The sequence below is a fragment of the Ursus arctos genome, unplaced genomic scaffold (genome assembly GCF_023065955.2).
Source record: "Ursus arctos isolate Adak ecotype North America unplaced genomic scaffold, UrsArc2.0 scaffold_9, whole genome shotgun sequence".
NCBI lineage: Eukaryota > Metazoa > Chordata > Mammalia > Carnivora > Ursidae > Ursus > Ursus arctos.
Genome location: NW_026623111.1, coordinates 67,520,692 through 67,546,965, shown reverse-complemented (window position 1 = coordinate 67,546,965; position 26,274 = coordinate 67,520,692). Strand labels below are relative to the sequence as shown.

Below are 26,274 nucleotides of genomic sequence, written 5' to 3'. Positions count from 1 at the left end.
AAAGCATATTCCAAAATAAGAATACATTGATAGGATTAACTCCTAAAAGCGCTGGCTTAGTGTATGGTAGTGTTTTTTTCAATTTCAAATGGTATTAATTACTATTTAATTATACCACAAAAAAATGTTTCATAATTTATTTAAAAATTACAAACTCTTGTCAAAAAAGAGGAAGCAGCAGTATAGCTTATCCCCAGTAGTCCTCCTCATTCCCCCCCACCCCATGTTTGGGGCTGGGCAATTTGATGAGCTGGAAAAAATATATACTCAATTGACGTAAGAGAAGCTACAACACTCCCCCATCCAATCCTTAGCATATTAAAAGTGGAATAAAGCAAGGATTAGACCTGTTTTTTCCTAATAATAAAGAACACAGAAACTCCATTTTTTAAAAGAATGATACCTATCATCTACACAGAAACAAATGATTAGCCAATTCTCACATTCACTTCCTGTATTGGAGGCAGGCCTCCAGAAAAAGATAACCTAAGTTCTACAACTTTTGATCCCTATTATAGTGCCAAGATTCATCCTTTAAGTTGACATTAGTTTTAACAGTTTGAGTATGAGTGTGTTACTTGTGACATGAAAAGTTATTTATAAATATTTTTGGATGCTAGTAATGGCCCTCCAAAAACTAAGTAGTCTTTACATGCAGTAAACATTTTGGTGGCACAAATATAAATTCAAAAGACAAACCTAAATAATGGTTAAAAGTCATAATTCTCTAATTGTAAAAGTGAAAGTCCCTACAAATTAATCTTTTCTTAATAACTAACCATAGATATTTTTCTAGCCTTAAGTCCAGCTTCCACCCTCCCTTTTCCCCCACACATACTCCCACAAAGCCTCTAGAACATCAAAGTTAGGACACAATGTTTTTATGAAAAAGTATAATAAATTTAGGATTGGTTAATAAAGCAGTTAGCTCGCCTCTGTATGAATTTACTGAATCAATACAAGCATAGATTTAATAAAAAATACTAACTATATTAAAAGGAGAAATAATTTTATCGAAGCACCACCACAAGCAACCAGTGAGCATGATGCAAGTTTTCACTTTGATCCTGCTAACCCAGCCATCACGAATCTGGGAAAATACCAACACTTGTTTCATAATACAGCGACTTTTCTGTATTTTCCCACCCTTTAGTAAAACTCTACAGATGTAAATTTTTAAGTCTTGCTAATTAGTTACCAGTGCCCTCCATCCCGCAGATCAGGTGTTCTCATTTTGTTTAAGTCCCCGCCTTGAAAACAAACCCGATTGCCCCATTTTCCGAGAGGTAAACTCAGCTCCAGGCAGTTCCCTATGAAGTCACCGCGTTTGTTGTTTCAAAGATGCAATTAAACGAACCTGACACAAGGCTGTCGAAGAGAGTAGTTGGAAGTGTGTGGAGGTGTCAATCATATATGTGTAAGGGCAATGAAAACAGTATTGCTACAAGTCTATTTTAGTCTTAATATTTCTCCCCACTCCCCCTTCGCCAATATATTCACAACAAAGGGCAATTAAACTTCGTAAGAACTTACTCGACTTCTACAAACTTAAGCTTTCCAACTTTCTGTACTTAGCAACCAGAAATGAGCAAAGGCGGGGTGGGGGTGGGGGTGGGGGATTTAACTGAGGCAGAGAAGAAAAGCAATAAAAGAGTTTGCATCAGGCAGTGTCTCTTCCTCTGCCCCTCTTCCTCCCTTCCCACCCCCTCTTCTCTGAGCCCTTACATATACACATTCTTCTGGGCGGCCTCTAACCACACCATGTCCACAGTCATTTACAGAAATTAGAAACAGACTCCGGGATCCCTTCCCATAGCACGCACAGCTCAGCGCTGTACTAGCAGGATGGGGCGATGTCACTCCCTTCTACCTCGCAATCTCTTACTCCCCCTCTGGGGTTTCATTCCCAAGAATCCGGCTTTCCTCCGCGGAGAAGGTGGATCTACCGAATTCCCAATCAAATTTCATCTCATCCTTCCCCACCCCAGCCACCTCACCACGACGACCAAAGAAAAGTTCCTTCCCCACCAAGGCAACAGAGGAGTTGGTTTCAGGGTCCAGAGCAAAAGCTGGGAGAGGAGGAGAGGGAGCGTGGTGTACTTTGTTTTGCACTTCTGCATATCCATACCACAGCCCAGGGCTGCTCTCGTCCTTACCCGCTCTTCCGGAGACCCGGTCCTGCTACTGGAGCGCGAGGCGAGGGCTGAGGGGACGCGGCGTCGGGGCGGGCCGCCCGCAGCAGCCTCGGGCGCCGAGAGCCACCACCTCTTCTCCGCCAAGCGACTGCGGGCGTGGGCCGAAGGAGCTGAAGAAGGAGCCTGCGGAGGGGGAGAAGAGGAGCAGCATCTCCTCCTCCTCCACGCCTCGGAAACGCCCCTCCAGCGGCGACCCCGGCCGACCGCCTGACCCCCGAGCGCTGGAGTAGCCTCTCCGCCCTCCTGTGCTCTGCGCGCCTCCCAGAGCTTCGTCAAAACCCTCTGGCGCGGGGGGCTCAACTCCTGCAGCCGGCTCTGAGGGCTGCCGAGGGGGCTGAGGCGCACCGGGGAGCTAGGGAGTGCCGCGCGCCAGCAAGACGGTCTCTAGGGGCCGTGATCATGGTGTGTGACCCTCGCCGCACCACCGCCGCCCGAGCTACTAGCACAGCACGGGCTCCACCTCAGGCACCCGCGCCGGCCCCGCCCCCGTTCCTGTCACTCAAAAGCCTTCCCGGGCTCTAGCAGGAGAGCGATCCGCGACCGGGCGCTCCCCTCCGCCTCATTGGCCCTCCCGGCCTCCAGTTCCGCCCCCTCCCTAGGGACGAGGTCGCCTGGGAGACCAGCGCCCCGGTTCCCATGACAACCGGTGCCTAGGGCCTGGCTTTTAGTGTTCTGGCTAACCAGACCCTCAGGTTGATCGCCGGGCCGCAAAGTTCCTATCCCCTGCAGTGTGGACTCCTAATTTTAGGCCAAGTTGAAAACGCAGCCGGCCGCCCCCCGCTTCCAACTCCAGAAACAGAACTTTATGGCCCTAGGGAGCGTGAGGGAGAGTGAAAAATGTCTAACCGCTTGCTCTTCCCCCGTGAATCTAAATAACCCCTCCCCCCTTGCCCTCCCTGGCCTCCAGCCTTGTTTCCATATTCTCACCGGGCGGATTTGGGCTTTGAAACCGTGAGGAGAAGAGGGAAGAGAGACAGAGCCGGGCTGTGCCAGCTCCCTGCAGCAATATAGCAACTTGGAAATGGCGGGGTCAACGAAAACAGCTCGGTGAGTTTTCCCACAGTTGTAAAGTGATCTTCAAAGGTGTGCTGGCAGCACTTCGTCAACCCCAGGTGCCCTCGGGGAAACTCAAATACTCATATATTTTTGAAAAAAGTATGTAAATTCATCTGTTAAAATTCCTCTGAAACTAAGATAATCCTAAAGTTAAAAAAATGAAGTAAAAGATTCTCTGTAATCGAATAAAATAAAGAATATCCGTTTTTCTTTATAGAACTACACATTGCCTCTTGGCAAATTTATGTCCTAGCGCTATTCCTCTCCTGCAGACTGAAAGATTTGGATTTCAACAATTAACAAGAAAGTCTTCCTGAATTCCTGAGCAAACAGTATCTTGTCATTTGAATTTCAAAAGTTTGGGGTTATTCTCAGAGGTATAAGATAACCTGGTCCACTCTGGATAGGGGACCTGGGGTAATGTAGTCCTGGGCTGATAGTGTAGAGCCCTAGGTGAATCTAAACTTCATGGCTGGCTCCAAAATGGAGAGATGTGAGGTGAAATTAAAACTGCAATCCTAGGTTCCCTAGCCCCTGAGGCTGCTGAACATGTATGATGAATGAGGGAATTAATAGTAATGATTTACCTTTGGCGAGCACTTGACTTTTCATTATCTCATTTACTAAATGAATAACTGTGATGGATGTGTTTAGTCAAATATGTCTTGCAAGTATGCACTGAATGTAATTACTCACAGTGCTAAATACAATGGAAAACGCACAGCAAAATTTTAAGATAAGGAAGGTCCTTGCCCTCAGGGAGCTAACCACAGAGCCTAAGAAAGAAAAGTAGCATTCTTGAAGCAATTTGAGATTATGGCTAGAATGTGCAGCCAAATTTTGAGTACAGTAGCAGATGAGAGAAAGTCTGTGGTAGGTTGAATGGGCTGGATTAGTCATATTAAGGAGCAGGGGAATTTAAACTGGGCTTCGAAGAAGGGTAGGTAGTGGGATGAATGAAGCACAGATGAGGAAAGACAGACAATTGAAGGAAACAACATTAAACCAAAGTGCAACAGCAGGAATAGAGTGGCGATAGTAAATAACAGTGAGAAGACCAGCCCAGTTGAACTAGAGACAAGTGAAGGATTAGAGCCTTTTCCCCAGAACTTCCCCCATTTTCTGAAACACGGCTTTTTAAATGTTCTGGTTCATATATGACAGTGCTAGGGTACAACATGTGCCTCTGTTTGTCATTGAAAGAAAGTTCATATGTTTATTAGAAAGAAAAGCTACTTGAAATACCTTGGTAATTCAAGTCAGAAAGAAAGCATGAAGAGTGTAGTGTTGGAAATTTTCTCAAAAGCAGACAAACCAGTGTTGTGAGCATTGTTGTGGGTCCCCCCCCCCCCCCCATTAAGGCCATTTCAGGTGGTTGCCCTTCAGGCTTTTTCACCAGTAATCCTTTTGTTTTGTAGGAGGTAAAAAGCTGATTTTAAAATAAATGGCTGCAATACCAAAACCTGATAAAGAGTACACAAAAGAGAAACCTACAAGTTAATCTCCTTTTGGATATAATGTAAAATTAGAATACATACTTAAGATACACATAGACCCCAGAACTATGTTACAAATGCTATGACAAAATTAAGAGGAATTATGCCAGATGTATAAGAATGATTCAATAATAGAAAACTTATTCATTTGGTTGACTACATTAATAAGTCAAGGAAGAAAAAAAATCTGTATGAGTGTTTCAATTGATAATGAAAAGGATTTTGTAAAATCCAGTATCATTCCTTAATAAAAACTTTTAAAGAATTTAGGGTAGATAATTTAACAATATATATTTTATACCAAATCCAGAAACTTGGCTTTATAATGAAACAATTATTCCCATTAAACGTGGCAAGAATGCTCATCATCTTACCATGAAAGGATATGATAGCCAATCCAGTGAGACATGGAATAGAAATACAAAATTAAATACTGAACATAAGTTAGGATTGTCATTTGTTTGCAAATTATATGAAAACTGCAAGGATCAATTGAAAAACTTTTATTTACTTATTTTTAATTTTTTTTAAAGATTTTATTTATTTATTTGACAGTGAGAGAGAGAGGGAGCATAAGCAGGGGAGCTTCAGGCAGTGGCAGAGGGAGAAGTAGACTACCCACTGAGCAGGGAGCCTGATGTGGGGCTTGATCCCAGGACGCTGGGATCATGAGCTGAGCCAAGGCAGATGCTTAACTGACTGAGCCACCCAGGCACCCCCACTGAAAATCTTTTAGAAGCAATAAAAGATGAGTTAAGGTAACCAGTTTTAAAAATTACCATACAAAATGAAGAGCTTTCCCATGTACAAATCAAACCAGTTAGAACATACAATATAAAAAGACTCCTATTTATAATAACCACAATTAAATAGCTAGAAATGAATATTAAGAGAAATTAATAAAACTTACTTTAAAAATGAATTTATGAGACAAAAATGTTTGAATAAAAAAAGAGATAGGGATGCCTGGATGGCTCACTTGGTTGAGCATCTGACTCTGATCTCAGCTCAGGTTGTGAGTTCAAGCCCTGCGTTGCACTCTGGGTATGAGCCTACTTAAGAAAAAAAAAAAAAGTAAGAAAAAGCACATTAAAAAAAAAAAAAAGAGAGATACTTTTAGATTAAACCAACACTCGGGTACCTGGGGGTGCAGTTGGTTAAATGTCTTGACTCTTGGTTTCTGCTCCAGTGGTGTTCTCAGGGTATTCATCTCAGGGTTCTGAGATAGAGCCCCAAGTCAGGCTCTGTGCTGGGCACAGAGTCGGCTTGAGAGTCTCCCTCTCCCTCTGCCCCTCCCGCTTGTGCTCTCTCCCTAAAATAATCTTTAATAAATAAATAAATAAATAAATAAATAAATAAATAAATACCAACACCCAAACATCATATAATTCTAATACCTTTTGAAAGTAACCTACAGGGACGCCCGAGTGGCTCAGTCGCTTAAGCATCTGCCTTTGGCTCAGGTCATGATCCCAGGTCCCACATTGGGCTCGTTGCTCAGCAGGGAGCCTGTTTCTCCCTCTGCCTGCCACTCCCCCTGCTTGTGTTCTCTCTCGCTCTCTCTAACAAATAAATAAATAAAATATTTTTAAAAAATAACCTACATATCCAGTATAATTTTAATCAAATGTCTGACAATACTTTTGGGAATTTGAGAAAATAATTTAAAAATTCATTTGGAAGGTTAACCTTTTAAAAATAACCAGAAAGAAGGGCGCCTGGGTGGCTCACTCAGTTAAGCGTCTGCCTTTGGCTCGGGTCATGATTCCAGGGTCCTGGGATCAAGCCGGGCAATGGGCTCCCTACTCAGCGGGGAGCCTGCCTCTCCCTTTCCCTCTGCCCCTCCCCCCTACTCATGCTCGGGTATTGCATGTGCTCTTTCTCTCTCAAATAAAATCTAAAAATAAATAAATAAAAATAAAAAAAAAGATAACCAAGAGGATCTTAAAAAGAAAATAAATGAGGAGAAAGTACACTAAAAGCTATTAAAATAAATTATAAATCACAACAGTTAGCAGCAGACTAGCTACAATATATGATAAAATGATTGACTAGGTACAGTATATAATAAAGGAGGAACATGCATCATTCAAAAATGGTGTTGAGAAATCTAGCTATTTCTTGTGTATCTTCTCAGACACACACATACACATGTTCTTTTTTGAAGTAAGGTTAGCTCACATCCTTACCTAATGTATTTTTTAAACATAATATCCTTTGATCTCTATTATCAGATCCTCCAGATATGCCTACGTCTTTTGAATGGCTGTATAGTATTCTGTTGCTTAGACGTGGCATAGTTTACTTAACTTCTCCCTTTTTAATGGACACGTAGGTTATTCCCAAACTTTTGCCGTTCCTTACAATTCAAAATACATTTCTTTGTACTTGGTCCTGTCTTACATGTAAAGTAGAGCTGGTTTAGCTAGATTTAGCTTCTAGAAGTGTAATTGTTGTATTAAAGAGTAGACACATTTTACATTTTGTTAGACAAAGCCAAGGTGCCCTCTAAAGAAGCAGTACAAAAACCAGTTACAGTCATCCCAATCCAGATGGAAAGTTTGCTAACACACTTTGTTTCCCCACACCCTCACCAACACAGCGTTATCAAACTTTTTTGATCATTGCTAATCTAATAGGTACAAAATGCTGTCACATTACATGTATAGTTTTCTTTCTCTTATTAGTATTTTTTGTTTGCTTACAAGCCATTTTATTTTCTATTACTAAAAATATTCTTCCATTTTTTTTTTCTTCTAGACTTTCATGGCTTTGTTTTTCACATTTTATTCTTTGATCCATGTGGAATTTATTTTGGTGATAGCAGCAGATACCCACTTGTCCCCGAAATCTTAAAAGAATTTGTTTATTTTGCTACATAAAATACAAAGCTTCTACATAGTAATAAAAACAATGAATACAAAATTTACAAAAGAAATTCAGAAAAGCAATGAATATTTGAAAATAAAACAACTGTATAAAGAAAAAATTTAAAACAAAAATAAGGTGTCTGTAACTATCAAACTGGAAAAATTATTTATTTATTTATTTATTTATTTATTTATTTATATTTTAAGATTTATTTATTTACTTGAAAGAGAGAGATCGTGCCCACGTGTGCAAATGGGGGTTAGAGGGAACAGTAGAGGATAGAGAATCTTAGGCAAACTCTGTGCTGAGCTCAGAGCCTGACACACAGCTCAATCTCAGATCATGACCTAAGCCAAAACCAGGAATCGGATACTTAACCAACGGCGCCACCCAGCCGCCCCATGGAAAAAAATTTTAAAGACTTACCATATCTGGTATTGATATCTGGTATTAGTGAAAACATGTGAAATAGATACCATCTCACGATTGTTGGTAGGATTATAGTTTGGCTTATTGCATTTGGGAATGCAATTGCAATGTCTTTCATAGTATATAAATATTTAAATCCTTTAGCTTATTCCACCTAGGAAATTTATCATATAGAAATATTTACATATATGACCAGAGATATGATCAAGAATATTTATTGCAGTATTATTAGTAGTCATAAGATTAAAAACAAAATAAATGTACATAATAGTGGAATGGTTAAATAAACTATGGTTGCCCATATATATTATCCAGTGACAAAATCAAGTTGTCATACAAAATAATATGATTTCTGTTCAAAAAGTACATATATCTAGGGGTACATATATCTTGGCTTAGGTGGCTCACTCTGTTGAGCTTCTGACTCTTGATGTCACCTCAGGTTGTGATCTCAGGATCCTGGGATCCAGCCCTGCATGGGGCACTGTGCAGAGTCTGCTTGTCCCTTTCCCTCTGCTCCTCCCCCCACCCCCTGCCCCACTGTCTTACTCTCTCTCTCTCTCAAATAAATAAAATCTTTTAAAAATTACATATATCTTTTTATATGGCAATATTTATACTAACTACAGTTTCTCTGAGGATTAGAATAACAGCAAAGATTGCATTTTTGAAATGTTTTTATTTAAAATCTTTACAATGTGTGTGTCACTTTTGTTATAAAAGATCTGGGGTGTTAAGACAAACTGCCAGCTATAAAATAAGTAAGTCATGGGGATGTAATGTATGGCATTGGGACTATAGTAAATAATACTGTATTGTATATTTGAGAATTGCTGAGAGTAGATCTTAAAAGTTCTCATCACAAGAAAAAACTTTTTTGTAAATTAATCAAATTTAAATTAAATGAAAAATTCAGTTCCTCAGTCCCACGAGCCACATTTCAAGTGGCTAGTGACCCCTGAATGGAATAGCAAGATACAGAGCATTTCCATCATCACTAAAAGTCCTTTTGGACAATGCTACCTTATAGGCTAGCAGAGTTGATTTTTCTTTTAAAGACTAAATAAAAATGATTTCTCTTTTGCCAGCTTCTATAAACAAACAAAAAGGTCAACAGATTATCGCTACTAGTATAAAGAAACTAAATAGCTGGCCTTAACACATTTTTAATTGGGCTTCTAAGTGGCTCATGGACCTCAGAATATTCATCACTTAGAGACTAACCTCGTGTCACACTCTACGTCAGGAATATTTTATGTGGGACCCATGGATGACACCCTAATGGACTCCTTGAGATTGTATTCCAACTATGTGTGTGTGCATTTTTCTAGGGAAAACATCTATACATTTCAACAAATTCAGAAAGGAGTTTATATCTTTCCAGAATGTTAAGATTCGTGCTTTAAAGGACAATGATTTAAAAATACCACCTTACCTCCAAGGTTGAAATGAATTCTAGGCTAATCTAAATCTGTAAATAGCAATGTTTTCCCAGCTGGCTTCTTGTGTTCATCTCAATATGAAATATTTGTATTCTGGTTTGTACCATCTGTGTTAGTGTTTTTTCTCCTTTAAGTCCAGAAACACATTATCCTCTTTTTTGCTTACAGAGTAAGGACTGTGATGAGAACTTTGCCCAGGGGAGAAGCAGAAGCAAGATAAGTAATCCACCAAAACATGAGCAGGTAATTGGAGCACAAAGTCTGACAGTGCTTAAGGAAGACTTTGTGAGACAGTACTGACACTTCCAAGTGAACCAAGAATAGGCTGGGGAAAAATGCAGCAATGGAAACCAGATAGGACTACAATTACCCTCTGGTCCATTGAATAAACAGGTTATTTTCCTTTGGTGGTAGCTGAACTCTCTTTTTAGAATGTGAGAATTCCCCTAGGATGTAGAGTTACATGACAGCAATGGCACAGATAACTCTGAATGTTGGGAGGCAACCTGGTAGCTCAGGACAATGAACGAGCACAGCATTTGCACTCAAAAGACCTAAGTGCAAATCTTGACAAGTCACCTCTCTTCTTTAAGTGTCGTTTTCCTCATTTGCAAAGTGAAGGAAATAAGAATAGCTGATATGTCCCACACATAATAGCCGGTAATGTTCTTTCAGTATTCAACAGGATTACATGAAATATGTGTATGAAAACTGTAAAGTGCTATTTAAGAAAATCAAACAACAATAACAACAGAAGGTATGTAGATTTTTGAAATTAGTTCTAGACTTATTGAGAAAAAAATGTTTTGATGTATTTCATTCTGAAGAGAAACTTTTAAAAATATTTATCAGTTACCTGGACTAGCTAGTCCTATGAAAGTTTAAGCCAGAAAAAATTGTGTGCTCCTGTAACTTCCACTCTTCTTTACCAACAAGATCCTTAGTTCTTTTCCAATTTCCCCTACTGTCCCCAAATTGACTAGGGCTTGTTAGTTCCTCTGATACGGCTGGCAGTGTGTTAGGCTAAAAACGTTCACCTACTCCTGCAGCCAGTTGCTTAATGGCTCCGCCTTAGACACAATATTTCCTGTATTCCTTGGCTAGAAATTCTCACTTTTAGCCACCAATGAGTTAAACTGCAAAGGTGTTACCTTTGGAATGTGGAAGTTAAAATTCGCTTTACCTTCCAGCTTTCTCTCTTAGTGCGTTAGTATAGATTGGTTTATCAGATTAGGTAGTTGTCACATTAAACCCTGAGGGTGAGAGATTCTGGAGAGCTAAGTTTTAATTAATGAAGGGGAAAAAGGAAAGAGGGAAGCTAGTTTCGGTGTGAGCGGAAGAGAAAGAGTTAGAGAGAAGAGTTTGGTGGGGGAGAGGTATGTGCTATGAGGGTGACCTGGAGGGCTGATGATACCAAGGGAGGGGATCAGGGAAGTCTGTGTAGTACTAAAGGGGTGTGGCACTGAAGTCAAACTGCCTAATTCGCAATTTTTACTAGGGCTGGTCCTGTCTCTGACTCATTTCTGCTACTTGTCCTGGCAAGTTATGTAACTGCCTATTCAGTTTGGTTGAAGGGAGTATGGCAAATAAGCATAACCCTTCTGTTTTTGGAAACTAAGCCATGTCTGAACATACACTAAGTAATTTAATATGAAGATGCTGTCATCTAAATCTGACCTATAGGGACTTGCCTTAGGGTTCATGACTGCTAATCTTGATTTTCTTAAGTGTTCCCAGAAATGGAGACCAAGTCAGAAATTAAGCTTTCTAGTTTAAGTTCTGTTTTAAAGAGGGTGATTTCACACTGTCTGATGCGAGTAAGCTGCTGTGCAAGAAAGTTCATCATTAAAGGCTTTGTTAGGCCAACTTGGAGTGTTTAATAAAACAAAGCATCACTTCTTAAAAATTTCTTAAAAGTTGATTGATTTTTACATCTTCTCCTATAATGTCTAATAGCAAACTGAGGAGGAAAACTAGTCTTATCTGCAGACAGATGATCAATTTAGGGCCAAATCCTGAGCTAGGATACTCCTATAAACAAGAGAAATGCTGAACTTGCCACATTTTAAAACCACAGGAGAGGAAATTTCTTAGAGAGTTGAAGCTGTTAGGATAAGTAGTTCTTTAGTTCACCTTAAAGTAGAGAACTATTAAAAATTACACGTATGCAAATGAAGTATTTTATTTTTACCAAAACCCTGTCATTATACATTCACTAGTCAATCTTGTGATGTTAGGCCAAAGCTTTTCTGAGTGTAAATCTGCTGTTGAGAGTTGTAGGCTGTTTTTTTTATCTAAACCTTGCCTAAATGCAAAATCTATAATTTTCTGGTTTGGTTTTTGTTAAAGGAAATGTAGAACTTGAGGACACCTGTGTAATATATTCCAGTTTTCTTGCCTCTGGTAATTCATGGCAGTAATTTGTCTTTCCATAGCACTCAACTTCAGTTTTAAAAAATTGTGGTAAAATATACATAACCTAAAATTCACTACTTTGTTTTTAAATTTCAACTTTATTTTCATTTTGCACTTAATTAAGTATATGAAAATTAAATTACCTAATTACATTAACAAGGATAATTCACATTAAGAATTTGGGAAACTAGGGGCGCCTGGGTGGCACAGCGGTTGAGCGTCTGCCTTCGGCTCGGGGCGTGATCCTGGCGTTATGGGATCGAGCCCCACATCAGGCTCCTCTGCTATGAGCCTGCTTCCTCCTCTCCCACTCCCCCTGCTTGTGTTCCCTCTCTCGCTGGCTGTCTCTGTCTCTGTCAAATAAATAAATAAAATCTTTAAAAAAAAAAAAGAATTTGGGAAACTAAAACAATTGATTTTTTTTTAAAGATTTATTTATTTTAGAGAGAGCAAGAGAGCGAGAGAGTGCGCATGCACGTGTGATCTGGGCTGGGGTTGGGTGGTGGTGGGGCAGAGCAGGGGGAGAAAAAGAATCCTTAAGAAGACTGTGCACTGGGTGCTGAGCCTGACGTGGGGCTTGATCCCAGGACATGAGATCATGACCTGAGCTAAAATCAAGAGTCTGCCGCTTAACTGAAGGAGCCACTCAGGCACTCCTACAGAACTTGATTTTTATGTAAGCTTCAGAAGGTCAAAATTTTAGTCTGTTTTATTTACTGCTGTGTCCGTACATCCTAGAGTAGAGCCTGTCACATAGTGTACGCTCAGATACTGTTAAGGGAATGAATGAATGGCAGCTGGTAGTTATAACTCAGATGGAGGAAGCATAAATGTGCAGGTATGCTATGATATAGTGCATTAGTAAACATTCAGCAGCCATGGACATCAGTCTTTTTTTATAGGGGGAATGGAGAACATCAGTTAATCTTATGGTTTGACTAAATGGAGGTCATTTAATAGAGCTATTTTATTTTGAAAAATCCCCATACAGTGCTTAACACAATATCTTGTATGCAATAAGTGTTCAGAAGATATTAATCTTTGTTGACTGTTGGTTGATCTTTTTATTCTTGTTACTCTGTTGAGGGAATGGGAGAGAGAATAGGGTGAGGACAAAAGAAGAGATGTTAGCATTGCATATATACTCTTGGAGTGTGGAGGGGAAAAGAGAGTTTTCTACTCTCTCAAAACAGTTACTGAACTTTGCCATTAATATGAACTCAAAGAATAATGAACTCTGTTCCCTTTGATCAGAGAATATACTCCAATTACTCAGCTTTCAATAAACATTCCCTTACTTCATTGTAGTTTGAGTGATCCTCCATTCTTTTGTCCAGTTCTCTGAATGGGAAAGTCTTCTCAGTACCATCAGTGGCAACTTGGATTAGATAAAGAGTTAAAGTATCTATCTATCAGCCAAAAATCTGTTAGCCAAAAATCACTGTCTTTAAAACTCTCACCAGCTTGGGCTATAGACTGGATGGATTCCAGTTATATTAATAACACAGATTGAGCCCCATCTTCTCCCATACATAGGACCCCCAGACTCCTGAAAATGTGTTGGCGACCACCCATACTTCCAGCATTCTCCAAGTGATGTTTTACACGTGTTCTATAATGTTTGACTTTGTGCTTATACTCAAACCTCCTCCTGAAAGTCTAATGCCTGAACATCACTTGCAGGAGGGTGCTTGCTGTTTCCACTGTTGCTTGTACTCTCCATAAGACAATCAGTATGGGTGTCAAGGAGAGCATCTCTTAGTGCTCCCAAAGCTGTCAACAATGAGCCACAGCTGGGCTGGGCTCAACTGCAGAAGTAAGGCCACCAGTGTGCCATAGTTGGTCACGTGATTCTTAAAGCAGCACTGCTTATGTTCATTATATCACAATGTCTCTGATGAGGGGCGCCTGGATGGCTCAGTCAGTTAAGTATCTGCCTTTGGCTCAGATCATGATCCCAGGGTCCTGGGATCGAGTCCCACATCCAGCTCCTTGCTCAGCAGAGAGTCTTCTTCTCCCTCTCCCCCCTGCTTGTGCTCTCTCTCTTGCTATCTCTCTCTCTCTCTCAAATAAATAAAAATTAAAAAAATAATTAAGAAGATTCTATGATGAAATTAACTATTTTAGTAGATGGAGGTGAAGGGAAGTAGTCATCACGTCATGCCTTTCTCTTTGTTGTTATCACACTTCACACACACTCACACTCATACACGTACTCTTTCCCTATTCTTCAGCCAAACATAGAAAGTATGTCTGTATGTAAACTCTTTCAAATAGATGCTTTGAGAGACCATCACCCCTCCCCGTTCAGCAAATAATCAGATTCTGATAATCAGAATATTGCTGGAGGATATGGTGGAGAATCAGTACCATTCTTTTTTAGATAGGAGAGATAGCCTCTAGTTAAAGCATAATCTTTTACTTTGGACATCTGACCATGTTTTTCTCAGTAGAATATGGACTCTTTGAGGACAGCGCATCGAAAGACTATTAGCTCCAAATAATAAAATATCTGATAAGTAGTGACTTAAACAGAGAGGTTTATTTTTCTCACAAGAAGCCAGGTGGTAGGCAAGTGCTTCTGATGTCCAAGCCTGGGTCACTGCAGTTCATTTTTCTTTGCCTTCCTCTTACAGTCATGATAGGACTGCTGTAACTGCAGATACTCAATCCTCTTTTAAGACCAACAGAATGATGGAAAAGCATGCGGTCAGCCTTTGCTGTTTTCTCTCTCTTTTTCTCCATATATATATATATATATATATATATATATATATATATATATATATATATATAATACATACACACATATATATATATAATCAAAAGCTTTTCCCAAAAAATTATACTCCAGTATGTGTTTACCTACATATTATTGGCCAAAATTGTGTTCTGCTCTCTACAAGGAAAGCAAGGAAGCAAGTACTTAGCTTTTCTAGCTTCTAGCAAAGGTAGAATGGGAAACAGGGTTTGGAAATGAATATTGGATTATTGAAGCAATCATCAGTAACTGCTACTTAAGTATCCCCAGCATGGGTGTACTACAGGAGGATTTTGGTACAATGGGTGGTGAGAATAGGGTGAACAAGTTATATGGATGTAGTAACAATAAGTTTTTCCATGAATCTGTAAGTAAGAAGCAAGAACTTTATGAGCTATTTCAATTTAAAACAAATTTTAAAATGAATTTTCAAAAATAATACAAAAATATTTTCATAAAATAATGTATTAATTTCCTTTATATCACTTCAACAATTGTATTAATAACATATTCAACTCTAATCACAGTAATAAAATCAAAATATAAACGTAGTTATCAACTAAAATGCAGAAATCTTACAAAAGAGATTATATTTTATGTGAAGTATCATTGGTTTCTCAGTTCCTATAGAAAATACTCTATCAAATTACTAGGCCTTCAGGGTCCATTGGTTTAGTTCCCAGTTTCTGTTTGGTGGTCACCAGTGCCGGGCCACTGCCTCTCTCTCCCCCCACAGTGTCGTATAAGTGTGTTTTCTTTAGATGACGCAGATGATTATTTCAGTCTTGCTCTAGTTATAGATTAAGCCAAGTAAAATGTAGCAGCTCTAAGGCACACGAGGCCTGGAATGGAGGAGAAAACAAAGAGCCAAAGTAGTTAATTTGATATGATCATGAATGAAGTTTAGGTTTATATAGTTTTGGTAAAACCAAAGTCCTGAGTTAATGTTTGTAGGATACTTACAAAAACTCTTGTTTAATTTTGTCTGTTTCATACTGCTATTGCAGTCATTCTCTGAGGCATATATTTATATTAGTAATATGGCATTTTTCCCTTGAAAATAATACCGTTTTATATGGTACTTCTAACAATGTAAAGAAAAATGTATTCATTATTTTGCCTTGGACTTTTAAATTTCTTCTTGCAGACCTGGATTGTTTTTGACTTTGAAAGAACTAGAGATTCCTTTTGGCTTACTTTTTCTATTCTTTCATAAATAAATTTGATATTTTTTTTGTTACTTTCCCTTTTATATATGATAAATATTGCTTGTACGTTTGAAGACAAAGAAAAAACATAGATTCACTATAAGGTTCCTGACAATTCTTAATATACTTGGCACCTGTATTTTAGCAGAAAATAAATTTTTATTTAGGCAAATCATTTGATTCACTTGCCACCTCAGTGTTTGAAGATACGTATGAATGACTTACCATGTTTTTGTAATTTCTAGAAAGTCCTCAAGGTCAACTAATAATACCTAATAACATGCAGTTCAACTGTTATGTCATGCTTTTATACCTATTACTATTTAAAAAAAATTGATTGTGTATGCAAAGATGCGTGGATATAGATTGTACAAAGAATTTCAACTTCTTACATCTCATCGCTACCAAAAAGAACACATACAATGATACACAACTCAAAGAAAGATAACTTTGCTATGCAAAACTGAACAAGAGTGAACATACAAATTTGTTCAGACAGAACATCTGCCGGGAGGATGTGATGTGATTGAAATATCACTGGTGAGGTTTTGATAAAGTACTAATCGTTTCTCTTTTTTTTTTTTTATTTTCCTGTTTGTGAATATATGTAATTTTCATGGAAGAATCTTGACTTAATTTTCCTAGAGAACTAATATAATCTATAATTTGAGAGTTTTTATCATATTTTTGATAGCACATTATTATTGTTTAACCTCTAGAGAATTGAAAGGGGCATATACCTTCTTTGCTTATGGCAGTTATTAATTAGATAGTTAAGTTTTTCTCGTTATTTTATATTTCTTGAAATTTTTTCTCTCCTTGTTTTGAGGCATGCAACTGATTTTTTCATTTCTTTCTGTAGTCTTTTATTTGAGACAAGTGTATGTTCACATACCTAAAGAAATTCAAATAGGCATGGTGCAATGACTCCTGATTGTCTGCTAGGTCTCTCCCTATGTTCAAAGTAATTTCTTTTCCCACTTGAAATAGAAGAGGGCCAATAAATTTAATATATACCCCAAAGAGAATATTAATTTGAATTGGAATAGAAGACCATTCATTCAAACACCATTGACATTCTATAATAGTGATTTTCCCATGAATATAGACTAGGCTTTGCTCCTGGAAAGAATCTTAGAATCTTAGAAGGGCCAGAGAAAAACAAACTCTCCTTTGATTTCACAGTTCCAAGCCAAATCAACCATGCTGTGAAGCCCTGTGAAGAGGAGTGTTCCTAGGTTAACTTGGTGGATAGTTATGTGCTGCATTTTTTCTTTCTTTCCTCTACCAACTCCCCATTATGAGCTCCACCCTAAGAAACAGGTTTCTAACTGAGCTGCCCAGGTTTCGTGGGGTTGGGGGATGGAAAATAAATGATAGAAAGAAAGGTGAAAGGGTTTGAATTACTTATACAATTCCAAGCCCCATAGCTTCCCATTAAAATCTTGTTGAAAAAAATTTGATTTCAATGTGATTAGTTAGACTTTTAGCATTTGTTTTATGATCTTTAACTATATCAAGAATATTTTCTGGGGGCGCCTGGGTAGCGCAGTGGTTAAGCGTCTGCCTTTCGCTCAGGGCGTGATCCTGGTTTTCCGGGATCGAGTCCCACATCGGGCTCCTCCGCTGGGAGCCTGCTTCTTCCTCTCCCACTCCACTGCTGTGCTCTGAACCTCTCTCGCTGGCTGTCTCTCTGTCACATAAATAAATAAAATTTAAAAAAAATATACATAAAAAAAAAAAGAATATTTTCTGGGGTGCCGGTTAGCACAGTCATTAAGCGTCTGCCTTCAGCTCAGGGTGCGATCCCAGCATTCTGGGATCGAGCCCCCCATCAGGCTCCTCCGCTGGGAGCCTGCTTCTTCCTCTCCCACTCCCCCTGCTTGTGTTCCCTCTCTCGCTGGCTATCTCTCTGTCAAATAAATAAATAAAATCTTTAAAAAAAAAGGAATATTTTCTTTAAATATGAGAAATTAAAATCTTTGATAAAGCAGTGTGTTATTTAAATTTTAAGTAATTACTATTTAACATTACAGAAAATGATACAAAATTTAGCCTAATTAAAACCACTGATTTAATTAATTAATTTAAAAAATATTTATTTATTTTAGAGACAGAGGGAGTACTCACATGAGAGTGGGGGTTGGGGGGAGGGGCAGAGGGAGAAAGGAGAGAGAGAGAATCTCAAACAGACTCCCTGCTGAGCACAGACACCCCCCCCAACCTGGGCCTCAATCTCAGGACCCTGATACTGTGACCTGAGCCAAAACCAAGAGGCAAGCACTTAACTGAGTAAGCTACTCAGCCACCCCTGATTTATTTTTATACAAGGGATATTGTTAGGTCTCGTGAATTTGTTTCCAAACATAACTATTTGTTAAAGTACAGTATAGGCTTTCTTGAAGTTGGCTTAACTAGTAATTTTAAAAATATGCTAAAAACATAGAAATCATACACCTGATTTAAAAAAAATTTGGGGGGGGGTGCCTGGGTGCTCAGTGGATTAAGTGTCTGCCTTTGGCTCAGGTCCTGGGATTGAACCCTGAGTTGTGCTCCCTGCTCAGTGGGTATTCTGCTTCTCCCTCTGACCCTCCCCCTGACTTGTGCTCTCTCTCTCAAATAAATAAATTAATTAAAATTAAAAAAACAAAAATAAAAAAAATTTTAGTACCTGTCTGAAAACTAAAAAACTTTAAAAATTGTTAAATAATTATGTCATAATTAAATGGTTAAATAATTGTTATATAATTATTATGTTAGTCAATATCTTTAATTGAGATGTCATGTCTCTGGACTTAAATTTTCTAATTTGGTAAGTGGTGAGTCTAAGATGGCCAGACTTTAACTAACATAAAAAATTTTATTTAAAAAAATTGTTATGTGAAATAAAGTAAGAAATAGAACAGTGCATGTGGGAAATAAGAAAAATACACACACATATATATATATACACATGCATACATATCTAGATTTGCTTATATTTACATAAAGAAATATTGAGAGGATTCATTTCATCAAAGATGCTATTAAAAATGGTTACTGGGGCACCTGGGTGGCTCATTTGCTGGGCGCCTGTCTTTGGCTCAGGTCGTGATCCAAGCGTCCTGGGATGGAGCCCTGTATTGGAAGCCTGCTTCTCCCTCTCCACCCCTGCTCATGCTCTCTCTCTCACTATCTCTCTTTCTCTCAAATAAATAAATAAAATCTTAAAAAAAAAAAAAAGAAAAGATTACTTGTAATGAACAGGGAGGAATGGGCAGCATCTTCAATGTGGACAGCAGCAAGAGCAAGACTTATCGTGGTATACATTTTGATGTCATTTTGCTTTATGAAACATGTGAAATTACCTAGTCAGAACAAGCACAACAGAAGGCATGCATACAGAACCTTAAGCAGGAAAAGAAATATCTGAGGAAAGAAAATAAAGTTGTGGGGAAGGAAACAGAATGGGGAAGATTCTTGAAAATGGCTTTTGTTTTCTCTGAGAGTAAAGAGATACCCTGCTGATCCAATGTATTGCTGTAGGGGTGACATGAACTTGGTATCTTTCTTCCTTTTCTAGCTCATCCTGTTAAAGATCTGTTGTTATTTTTACAAGATATTGGGGGGTGGGCTAGTTTCCAAGTTGGATTTATATTTTCTATGTGGATCTTTAAAGGTTGTGTGATATATATGTATTTAAAAATAATGATTAAGAATAACGGTGTCATCCTATTTAACTTGCTTCCAATATTTTTTTAAAAATAACTTCATTGTTCCTGTAATATAGATGCTTTTATATATGTAATGATAGAGCTGGTAATCTATCATTATCTAGTAAAGCTATTTTTTCTTGTTTGCTTATAATAAGGTCTGAAATAGCTTTTCTATTAGGAATCTGGATGATCAGGATTTTCTGTCTGAAATCCTTCATTATATTGCAAGTTGGGACTTGATATGCAAGATGCCAATCAAGACAAAAGTTTTCTTTTTATATATTCTGTCCTCCATGCATTTTTCCTTCTTTTCATTCAATCAAAATTTACTGAGAGACAACTCTTATAAATTGCATTTTTTTCTATACACTGCTAGAATATGGGAAACAATGATTAAGCTGAGAATAGTTTATGATTTGAATGTTCATAATTGTTTTAACATTTAAAAATAAGTATAATTCAAATAATTCTTCAGGTCTTTTAAAAAACAGCAAGAAACAAAAAAAGCAAACAACACTCAAAACCAAACAAACCCCCCAAATAGTCCACTGGCTCTTTTTTCCCTCCCTTTTTTTGTAGAGGCAACTAGTTTTAATTTTTCCGGCTCTTTCTTCTGATACTGAGTTTCATGTTCCTAAATAACATCCATAGGCAGCTGTTGAAAGGGGACATACTAAGGTGGTATTCAAGAGCTGCTAGAATGCAAATCCCAGCTCTGTAGTCACCACTTCCCTTTATCTCAGTCACTGTTTCTTGATGGGCACAACTGACAAATTGTGTGAGGTAACTTTTTGTTGTAGGGAGCTATTCTGTGCTTTTTAGGATGTGTAGTGTATCTGTGGTCTCTACCCATTAGATTCCAGTAGCACCCTCACCCTAGCGGTAACAACTAACAATGTCTTCAGGCCTTGTCAAATGTCCCCAGGAGAAACAAAATCACCCCCAGTTAAGAACCACTGATCTTGGGGAAGTTAAGTTTTCTGTGACTTTGTTCCTTCATCAGCAAATTGAAATTAATGATAGTACCAACTCATAGAGCCAATATGAGGGTTAAATGAATAGCATTTCTGAAGTACTTACTGCCTTGCGTAGTAAGTATTCTATAAATATTTGCTAAATACAATTATATATTTAATTTTTCAGCTTTATGTTTTATCCATTAGACTTCCATTTCTCCCATTTTCCCAATACAATTATCACAATTTCTGTTTTTGTTAATATTCAGCCTTTATAATGATTATGAGCATTATTCAAAATTGAGTCACACAGTGCATTAGTATATTCATTTATATTCAGTATATTTATTTTCTTGTACTTTTTCCCTCCTAGAGTAAATAATTGCATCTTTTGTTTTTGTTTTAGTTTTCTGTGTAGCTAAATATCCCTAAGCTGTCTGTTAGAAACATAAACCTACCTGATAAGATTGGACACATTTGGCAAATTAACAATTTTTCTTTCCCTCTCAGAGACATTCTTCTTAGAGCTTTGCATTTTCCTGCTCCAATATAGACTTGTTGCTCTTTAAGCCTAGCATCTGGAATTTCTTTGCACCATTGTCCTGGGATTCCTCTTATCTTTATTGTATGTTTGATCCCCTATTTCTGGATCTTATGCCTTGTTCTTTCTCTTTCTGATTTTCTCCTTTGATTTAGTGAATTACACCCTCCAGTAGACTCTTTGAATGTCTAAAAATATATTTATTTTAAATATAATTATATATTTTGGAAATTTTTTCCCCTCAAAATATTAAAAAGTATTGTTTCATTGTCTCTTAACTTACAGGGTTGCAGTTGAAAAGTTTGATACCATTCCAGTTCCTGAATATTTGCATATAAATTGTTTCTCCTCAGTGGAATGTTTGCAGTTCTTGTCCATTTTGTCCATGGTGGTCTGAAGTTTCACAATGATGAGCATAATATAGATCTTTTTAATATCATTATGCTGGGTACTGAAAATCCAGGCTTTTTAGTTCAGGGAAATTTTCTTGTAATATACCTCCATTAATAACTCTGCTTGTCCCTTCCACCCCCCAATACCTCTGCTTTCTGTTTGTGGAGCTACCATTAATCACATGCTGAACCTCAAATTATCTGACACTCTACTCTCCCTTAATTTTCTTCTCTTTGTCTTTTCTGGAAAGTTTTTAAATGTCTTCTTTCTTTTTTCCTTCCTTTCTTCCTTCCTACCTTTCTTTTTTTGACTTATATTTTTAGTTATAGAAGCTCTTTTAAGTTCTTTGAGTGATCCTTTTAAAAATACAGTATTATGTTATCTTTCCTAGAAAGCAATATCTTTTCCTCTCTCTGAAGATATGAATGATACTTTTGAATATTGTCTTTGCTCATTGTACTGTTTCCTCCAAGTGCCTTTCCCTCCCTGTTTATTTGGTCTTGTCTTTTATGTTAGAAGCTTCTCTCAAATGTCCTATGATCCTTGTCCACCCTTTCATGTTTAAGAAATAAAACAATCATTATTTTCAGATGGCATGATTGTTACCTCCAAATCCCAAGAAATTTAAAAAAAAATTGAAATTAATGAGTGAATTATTTGGCTGGGTCATAGGATACAAAAATCAATTATCTTTCTTTGCAATGAACAATTAGAAATTGGAACTTTAAAAAATATCACAACAGCATCAAAACATGAATATTATGGATTCTAAGAAAAATATGGAAGATTTATACACTGAAAACTGTAAGACATTGGTGAGAGAAATGAAAGAGGACCTAATTACTGGAGGGATATGAAAGAATTGCTCTTTTTAAGATGTCAGTTATCTCACATTTATCTATAGAATCCATCCATTCAAGTAAAAATTGAAACAACTTTTTGGTAGAAATGGACAGACTTACTCTAAAGTTTATTTGGAGGGGCGCCTGGATGGCTCAGTCATTAAGTGTCTGCCTTCGGCTCAAGGTGTGATTCCAGGGTTCTGGGATCGAGCTCCACATCAGGCTCCCTGCTCTGCTGGGATCCTGCTTCTTCCTCTCCCACTCCACCTGCTTGTGTTCCCTCTCTCGCTGGCTGTCTCTCTCTCTGTCAAATAAATAAATACAATCTTAAAAAAAAAAATAAAGTTTATTTGGAAATGCAAAGTCAAAATTATTTTGAAACAGAAAAACAAAATATACGGTCAAATGATCTTCAACAAAGATGACAGGGTAACTTAATGGTGTAAAAGATAGATTTTTAAAAGATGGTGCTGGAACAATTGAATATCATATGCAAAAAATTTTGATGTGAAAGTTTATATTAAACCTAAAACCTACCTCCCAATAGATAAAAAAAATTAACTTGAAATGAATCATAGATCAAAAACTATAAAAATTTCTAGAAGAAAGCTTTAAAAATTTCTAGAAGAAAACATAGAAGATGGCACCTGGGTGGTTCAGTGGGTTAAGTGTGTGCCTTTGGCTCAGGTCATGATCCCAAGGTGCTGGGATCAAGTCCTGCATTGGGCTGCCTAGTCAGCGGGGATTCTGCTTCTCCCTTTCCCTCTGCCCCTCCCCCCGCTCATGCTCGCGCTCTCTCTCTCTCTCTCTCTCTTTCTCTCTCTCTCTTGCTGTCTCTCAAATAAATGAATAAAATCTTTAAAGAAAAAGAAAACATAGAATAATATGTTTGTGACTTTTGGTTAGCAAAGTTTTCTTAAGACATAAGAAGAATGAACTTTGAAAGAAAGAAATTGATACATGTTATCAAAATTAAGACCTTAGGGGTGCCTTGCTAGCTCAGTCAGTAGACCTTGGGACTCTTGACCTCAGGGTTGTAAGTTCAAGCCTCAAGTTGGGGGTAGTTTATTTAATAAAAGCAAAACAAAGCAAAATAATTAAAAAAAAAATTAAGACCTTGTGCTCTTCAAAAGACTGTTGCAAATGAAAAGATAGGCCACAGATTAAAGCCACAGAGTAGGAGAAAATATTTGTTAAAGATGCATCTGATTAAGAAATTATATACAGGGACACCTGGGTGGCTCAGTCAGTTAAGTGGCCAACTCTTGATTTTGGCTCAGGTCATGATCTCAGGGTCCTGGGATTGAGCCCCTAGTGGAGCTCCATGTCAGCAGGGCGTCTGCTTGAGATTCTCTTTCTTCCTCTCCCACTCCCCCGCCCCTCCCCGGCTCTCTTGCTCTCTATCTCTCAAATAAATTTATTTATATTAAAAAAAAAAAGAATTTATATCCAGAATATATAAAGAACTTTCAAAACTCAAGAAAACAACCCAATTTTTAAAATGAGCAAAATATTTAAGCAGACATTTCATTAAAGAAGATATCCAGGGGCACTGGGGTGTTTCTGTGGGTTAAGTGCCTTTGGCTCAGGTCATGATCCCAGGGTCCTGGGATGGAGTCCTACATTGGGCTTCTTGTCTAGCAGGGAGCCTGCTTCTCCCTCTCCCTCTACTGCTTCTCTTCCTGGTTGTGCTCTTTCTCTCTGTCAAATAAATAAAATCTTATTAAAAAAAATAAAGAAGATATCTAGCTGACAAATAAGAACATAATTATTCATAATTATGGATTAATAATTCATTAATGAATAATCAACATAATAATTCATTAGGGAAATGCAAATAAAAACTAAAATGTGATGTCATTATATATATTCCAGAATGGCTAAATTTAGCAAGTTTGACACTGCTAGTTACCAGTAAGGATGCAGATTACTGGAACTTTCAAACTTTACTGGTGGGAATGTGATACGGTACAACTACTTTGGAAAACAAGTTGGCAGTTTCTTATAAAGTTGACAGCTTCACGAAGATGAGACCTGCACAACTGAATAAGGCCTCATGCTTAGAAAAGCCCCACACTTGACTTAATGTTCTACTGTTTTTATCTTGAAATTCTTAATAATTTTTTCTTTGTTTTGTACTTGTGTTTTGAATTTGAACTTGTGTTCTGTATTGTTTTGTTTTTTGAATTTGTGTTTTGTAATTAAAGTCTGTTGGAATACTGGACACATGCAGTATGTCTGCCACCACTTGCTATTCCATTTGTATCTAGTGCTCAAGAGTCCCCATAAACACATTATTCCAGTGGGCCCATGATGCCTGAGAGTTTAGTGAGACTCAGTGTTGTACAAGGTAGGCTAGGTATATCTATGACTGAGTAAGTGGGGATAGACAGCCCCTAGCAGTCATATTTTCTGTCTGAACCAGAATTATTTCTAATGCAGGAAGAAAGAAATGACATCCCAAGAAACACAAAAGAGCAAGGAACCCTATCAAATTTTTTTCTTATTCTTATTACTTCACAGAATTGGTAAAACAGTTATGGTGAAATTATTGATGCCAATAAGCCAAAAGTAGAGAGATGGTAGAAGATGTGCTAATTAATACTTGAAATAGATAATTGAGTTAGTTTTATATAGTGTTTCCACTGTTATGGTAAGAACAAATTACATATGCATGTATGAGCTACAAAATATGATTTGTGCAATTTCAGTGATTCTTTGTATGAATCAAATGCTCTTATATTTGCATTTAAAAAGAGCATTGCCCAATATAAAGATGAATGGTGAAATTTGGGTTAATAATTTAAATTTTGAATTTTCCTTTCCTTAGAAAAATATTAAATAGCAAATAAGAAAAATACCATGATAAAAAAAATAAAAAGAAAGAAAAGAAAAAGGAAAAGCACCATGACAAGTCAAAGGAGAGACTGAAGAAGGAAAAAAAACTTTCTATTTTAGTATTTTTAGTGACAATTTTTTTCCTGCTTTTTGAACAAGAGGCCTAGCATATTATATAGCTGACCTATATAAATTAATTATACACTTAAATTATAATTTACCATATGACTGGAGCACCTGGATGGCTCAGTGGGTTAAGCATCTACTTTCAGCTCAGGTCATGATCGTAGGGGCCTGGGTTGAAGCCCCCCGTTGGGCTCCCTGCTCAGTGGGGAATCTGCTTCTCCCTCTCCCTCTGCCCCTCCTTCACCCCTACTTGTTCTCTGTCTCTCTCTCTCGTTCTTGCTCTATCTCAAATAAATAAAATCTTTAAAAAAATTTACTATAAGAAATCAATTCTTGGGTTTCAATGTAGCATTATCAGGAGATATCCATCCAGATATCCCAGAATGCTACATAAAGCATTAATATAGATTTTTACTTTACTTTACTTTACTTTACTTTAATTTACTAACTCTTATCTTGCTTAAGGTGTCCCTGTGGTTTAATATCTTTGGAAAGTAAACCTCCAGTCTTGCATTGAGTGGAGGGAAGGTGGTTGCCTTGATTCATGTGGTTGTCAGGAATTGGGGGATTGAGTGGCCTGTTTCTTATTCAGACTTTTCACTAAGCCTCCTCTTTGCGGCTCCACTGGCAATCTCTTTTTCGAGGTACTAAGTGCCTCCATTTCCTGAGGTTTTCCAAAGTTTTGCCTAATGAATTCATTTGCTTCTTGACTTTCCCAGTTACAAGCACTTACCTTTCAGCCTCTGGTCTGCTAAGAAGTCAGTTACTAGTTTCTTGATCAGATGCTTTGCAGCTTTCAGTTTATTTTTGACAGTTCTCTCTTCTATTTTCTCTCCAGTTTTCCTTTTCATCAATGTTTTATATTTTAAAAAATTCCTTTCCTGCCACCATTTTTGTAATATTTTACAAAGAAGGAGGGATAAGCATATACATGTGCTATTCATTATCTGCCACTGGAAATATATATTTAAAATTTGGATGTCACTGCAAAGACTTTTATTGCTTTTTAA

At 37.6% G+C, this 26,274-nt stretch overlaps 2 protein-coding genes across 25 annotated transcripts in view; one reads left to right on the top strand and one right to left on the bottom strand.

Moving 5' to 3' along the window:
• PTPN13 (protein tyrosine phosphatase non-receptor type 13) overlaps positions 1-2,671 on the bottom strand; it is a 192,272-nt gene extending 189,601 nt beyond the window's left edge. For 16 of the 19 annotated variants that reach the window (XM_026509777.4, XM_026509780.4, XM_026509784.4 and 13 more), the window contains exon 1: positions 2,157-2,642. The gene's annotated coding sequence lies outside the window, so the exon portion shown is untranslated. Of the gene's footprint in view, positions 1-2,156 lie in introns of all 19 variants that reach the window. The other 3 variants (XM_026509786.4, XM_026509790.4, XM_048211896.2) reach the window with 3 other exon arrangements.
• Positions 2,035-26,274, top strand: part of MAPK10 (mitogen-activated protein kinase 10) — a 531,796-nt gene continuing 507,556 nt past the window's right edge. For all 6 annotated transcript variants that reach the window (XM_057309896.1, XM_057309899.1, XM_057309893.1 and 3 more), the window contains exons 1-2: positions 2,035-3,242; positions 9,658-9,732. The gene's annotated coding sequence lies outside the window, so the exon portion shown is untranslated. The remainder of the gene's footprint in view (positions 3,243-9,657; positions 9,733-26,274) is intronic.